This window comes from Lathyrus oleraceus, chromosome 7 (assembly GCF_024323335.1).
Source record: "Lathyrus oleraceus cultivar Zhongwan6 chromosome 7, CAAS_Psat_ZW6_1.0, whole genome shotgun sequence".
Classification (NCBI taxonomy): domain Eukaryota; kingdom Viridiplantae; phylum Streptophyta; class Magnoliopsida; order Fabales; family Fabaceae; genus Lathyrus; species Lathyrus oleraceus.
Window position 1 is genome coordinate 108498002 of NC_066585.1, and position 6153 is coordinate 108504154.

Sequence of the window (6153 nt, forward strand, 5' to 3'; positions counted from 1 at the left end):
ATTCCACCTTCTTTGTATAGAAACTCCATACCAAGGAAATAGGACAAGTTACCGAGATCTGACATCTCAAATTCCGACTTCATTGTACTCTTGAGGTATTCAATTTCCAATTGAGATTTTCTAGTTATCAAGAGTTCATCCACATACAAACATACCAACAATAATATTTCACCTTGCTTGTATTTACATACAAACATACTAAATTGAACATTTTTAAAACCATATCTGAAAACATTAATTATCCTGTTCCAAGCTCTTGGTGTCTGCTTCAAACCATACAAAGCCTTGTATAGTCTATACATCATATGCTCTTTTTCTTTTACTTCAAAACTTGGAGGTTGAGACACATATACCTCTTCATAAGAGGACCATTTAGAAATACAAATTTTACATCCATGTGTGACAAAGTCCCCCTTCTACTGCAAGCTAATGCCACTACAAGTCTTATAGTCTCATGCCTTGCTGTCGCAACCTAAAAAAATAGTGCGAAAAAAACAACCAGCGAGAAAGAAATGACAGAAGAGTCGCCACCGTGCGTTATTTATCCCAAAGGAGGGAAAGGAAACGCTCGAGGTAAACCTGAAAAAAGGAAAGGAAAAGACAAGGTCTCGCAACCAAATCTTGGGTTCGGGAGCCGGTTATGCGAAGGGAAGGTATTAGCACCCCTACGCATCCGTAGTACTCTACGGGATCCATTTTTGTTGTTCTTGTCTAAAGGGTGTAGGTTTATCTAACGTACTATTTACTAAAAGGGGGGTCAAAAGAAAATGACTCGCACAGATGTCGCATCCACTGCATACGTATCTCATCCGAATATGAGAATCAGAGTCTTCGTAGCTCGGCTACCTAGGGGTTAAAGAGGAGTGTGCTCGCTAAGACATCGCGTCTTATGCCTACGTATCTCATCTGGAATGAGAATCAGAGCAAGCCGTAGTTCGGCTAACTACAGGGTAAGGGTTGAACGACGTTACTACGCAATCTACCGGATGCTCGACCTTTGGAGACTTACTCGCCTGTAGTAGAAGGAGTAAACGTGTTCTTAGGAGAAGAAAAATCAATGAGTTGCTGGGTTTTAGGAATGCTCATGCAAAAAGGAAGTCCTAGACGAAGGAACAGTGCTACCTTAATTGACATGCAAATGAGAGACTATACGAAGCCTAGCAATCCTATGGGGAGACGACCACACTGTCGCAACGCGAAAAACAACCGGCGGAAAAATACAGAGCCGCCACCGACACTATTCATCCTATGACGGAAAGGGAGCGCAGGACTAACCTAAGAAAGGGAAAGGAACGGTCTTACGACCAGAGATTACAAGGTACGGGAGTCGGTTACGCAAGGGGAAGGTGTTAGCACCCCTCACGTCCGCCATACTCGACGGGATCCACGCTCAAAAGATAGCTCAAAGGAAAGGAAAAGGGTTGCTAATAAACTGCTCAAAGAAAACTGCACAAACTGGAATAATAAACAGGTGAAAGAAGAAAGAAGACGAAGGAAATGGACTCGGCAGGATGTCGCATCCTGGGCCTACGTAGTTTGTCAGGGACAAACATCAGAGTCAACGTAGTTCGGAAAAGGGAGACATGCTCTCTAAGACATCGCGTCTTATGCCTACGTATCTTCTCTATCCAGAGAAGAATCAGAGCACTCGTAGCTCGGCTAACGCACGCCGAAACAAGACACTAAAAAAGAGACGCTGAGACGTCAAAAGAAACACTCAAAAGAGGAAACGGAATGCCAATACATGGACTTACACCCGACTCCCAACAATAACAAACAAAACAGGAAACAGAATGCCAATACATGGACTTACACCCGACTCCTAACAACAATAAACAAAAACAGGAAACAGAATGCCAATACATGGACTTATATCCGACTCCTAACAAAAACAAACAAACAGGAAACAGAATGCCAATACATGGACTTATATCCGACTCCTAACAATAACCAACGCTAACCAGCGAACACCAAAGAAAAAGGTTCTCAGAATGAACCCCAACAGAGTAACCAAATATCCAAAGATGAACCCCAAAGATGAACCCCAAGTGAATAATCATCACAAACGTCACAAATGAACCCCAAGGATGAACCCCAATATGAATGACAACCGTCATAAATGAACCCCGAAGATGAACCCCGAATGAATGACAACCGTCATAAATGAACCCCGAAGATGAACCCCGAAGATGAACCCCAAATGAATAATAGAAGAAATCCCCCAAGGTATAAACATACCACACATGTCCACGCTGAACAAACAAATACTCACACCAAAATAAAGAAGAGGGTGGACACACCCAAAAACAACACAGCAAAAAAGAAAAAGGGTGCCCGGAGAGATTGCTCGCAACCTCCTGCCTACGTATCTCATCTGGTATGAGAATCAGGGCGACGTAGTTCCCCTTAACAGGGGTAAAACACTCTCCTAACCAGAGACCGAGGAAACAACAAACTAATAGGGAGACTGAAACTCGAGCCTAATAGTTGTCATGCAATCAATATCCCTAAGTCGGGAATAAGGGTGATGAGCACACACAAACAACACAGCAAAAAGAAAAAGGGTGCCCGGAGAGATTGCTCATAACCTCTTGCCTACGTATCTCATCTGGTATGAGAATCAGGGCGACGTAGTTCCCCTTAACAGGGGTACAACACTCTCCTAACCAGAGACCAGGGAAACAACAAACTAATAGGGAGACTGAAACTCGAGCCTAATAGTTGTCATGCAATCAATATCCCTAAGTTAAGGTCTCTAACATGCATTCAACTTCCTCAGAAATCAATCATACAACTCCTACAGAAAAGGAGATGAGAAGAGGAAAACAGATAAACACACCAGCACAAGTGAACAAGCATCACACACTATATCCATACAAGAGGCCCAAACAATGAGTGGGCTTTAGTCAAGAGGGGTCATATCAACCTCGACAAACAAGCCAAACTGTAAGGGTAATCAACTGGGCTCTTAACCACTGACATTGAACGTCAGGGTGAGCAGATCAAAATGGTAATGAGGATGAGACCTCATAGCTCTTAACCCTGGCCAGGGTGAGCTCATGACACAGAAAGCGTGGGGATCCAGAAAGTGGGATCCTATTCCACTTGACAGACTCTGGACAAAAGATATGGGGCACATGTTCAAAAGCATCAGCACGTAGTGCGAGCATAAAGAACGACACACTGAATAACGGGGGATTGGATGCTAATCCCTTTTATCCGTCAATTGCCTCTTCTCTTGGAGGTCTTATCAAATATCACATGCCTCTCCTTGGAGGTCTTTGGGCACAATCTTAAACAAACACAAACAGAGCCTCTGAAGGAGGACTTGCCAGCAAAATGCCTGCCAAAAAGGTGACAGGACTTCCAGACTACATGAAGTAAGAAGCTAACTACCTGAGTGGTGTGTCAACCACAATCTAATGCTCAAGCAAGATCAAAAGCAAGCAAGCAACTAAGGTACCTGTACAAAGACTAAACAGTCAGTACTTCAGTTATACAACCAGAAAACAAACAGTGAAACCCTCTAACAGTTACACAGTTCAATGCATAAGTGCCCTAGCACTCAAATGAGCTCATGAGCTCACCACACCAATTAAAACCTACAAAACAAACATAGGTTAGAACTCAATGTACTTGCATCTCATAAAGTGAGAACAAATCCAACCATCCATGAAGAATATCCAAACTTGAAACAACAAGCAAAGTTAGTTTATGTACAAAATCCTAGTGCAAAGACAAGATTCAAAACCCAACCAAATAACCAAAACAGAACCCAATCTTCTACACATTACACATTCAAACACTCCTCAAAATGTCCTCAAAAGGACCAGCATCAAATCAATAAGCAAGTGTCTCAAATGGCCTATGACATGCAATGACCACAAATATGCACAAAATGAACTTCCAACTTAGAAAATTCATATTAAATCAGAAATGCATGCAATGACCTTGAGATTTTTTGTACAAGTTCCTCATGTCATGAATAATTATCATGCAAAAAATAAAATCCAGAAAGGTTCAAATAATATATGAACAAAAATGCAACAATTCAATGTCAAAAATGTGACACAAATTGTCACATTATTCTCTATGTGTCAAAAATGATGATAACATGTGAGAAAAATTCCAAACCAGTGACCAAAAATTCACATTATGTGTGAATGTCATTTATGCAAAAAATTGGATCAAATGGCTCAACATAGAGAATTTCACAATGCATTGAACACAATAGGTCAAATTAGCACAATGTTCAATCAAAAATATCCACATAAAAATCCAGACATCAACAAATCATGGAATCAACACCAAAAAATAGTAGAGATCAAAACAAAACTATGAAAAAAAATTGGGATTAAATTGGACTATTTTTGCATTTTTTATGAATTAAACAAATCAAGCAAAATAAATGAAATAACATGGAAAATGGAGGGAAACAAATATATTTGAATAAACTCAGAAAATATCACAACCGTTGGATCTGGCGCGCACAAGCATCAACGGCTCAGGTTCAAAACATGAAACACACTGTTTTATTAATCCCAATCAGCATGCCACTCAGCGTTCAAAGCTGATCGCGACTTTATGAGTCTATTGGGGTATTAACTGCAAGTGCACAGTCTAATCGCGTAGTAATAAAAGATATCGATCCCACAGGGACTTATGAATCGATATACCATTTTCTAAGGTTACTTCGTAAAGCTAAGGCGGATGATACTTTGTTGATTAGGGGGAAAAATAAAACTAAAATAAGATCTAGATTAAATATCAAATAAGCGGATATCGGTATGCAGTTCGTCGTAATTAGGGAATCAAATCTTCGTTGGTTTCGTAGTTTTAAAGTAAATCTTTTTAGTAGACACTATTGAGTTAAAAGCCTTTTCTCAAACTCTCGCTCTGTCGAATAGACTATGACTTTATATTGACGTGCGCTGTCACTAATTAGTTAAGTCCAAAATCACTTTTTGAAAACAATAGAATCTATAGAAACTCTTTTTAAGAAAATGCTAACCATTTAAACACCCTTGTCTCAAACTCTCGCTCTGTTGACTTAGATTATATAATTAAACTTAAATGCTTAACTCCCGTCCTCGCATTTAACCTTTAAAAATACTTTTTGAAAATGATTAGAATTTAATTAACTCTAAAAATTGCTTTCGCCCTGATTTAAAATTAATGTCCAATTTACACTGTCCAGTTAAAAGCTCAAACCGTCGTTCTATTGATTTTAACTTCTTTATGTCTTTTACTTTCGTACAAAAACCTTGGTATTAACTCTGTAAATTGAGACCATAAAAAGAGTGATTATGTTTTTAAACAAAATTAAACCAACTTAGTTTTGATTCCTTCATTCCGCTTACTCTACATACCGATATCTAAGTTTATTTAGCCAGACATGCTAAACAAGCCTAAACAATAATTATGCTTACATACAGCCATATCGGACCGACAGTATAAATAAATAACAGTGCAGAGCATATATAAATTTAAATAATAAAATTAAAGAACCTGTAAAATTAATAGAAGTCTTGATTATTCCTAGCTTCGATGCTCGAACTCTCCACCACAAACCGGTTTGATTTGTTCTTACAATCTTCGATCGGACAAGAAAACAAAAACGAAGGAATAAAATACTATGATCTAACGTAAGGTTAGATCCAGTAAAAATTACACAATAGTTTCCGGCGTAGAAACTATTGTGAGAAAATTAATTGAATGCTTTAAAATTGACTGGAAAAGGAAAGGAAATAAAAATTGTTAGGAAAGTAGAGTGCTGGAAAATAAGAAAAACAGTAAAAAATAATGCGGTGCCGAAAACTGGAAAATTGAGCGAGCTCCGCCGGGTTCCACAATTGGTCCTATTTATATCAATCCATTTTGTAACCGTTTCTTCCATAGTCCATTCAGTAAGTTTCAACGAGTCTACAGGTCAAGCGAAGAAGCAGGATGAACGTGCTTCTGTTACGCGTCAAACCCAAAAATATAGGAATGGGGGTGTGACGCTCGTCACATCACGTGTTACGCTCGTAACACTTAGCAGGGGGACGCTCGTCACACCTTGTGTGGCGGTCGTCACAGGGTCTCAGCGCTTCTTTGTGGGCTGGGCTCTAGAGAAATGCTTTTCATCCTCTTTTTGCACCCCATTTCTTTCTT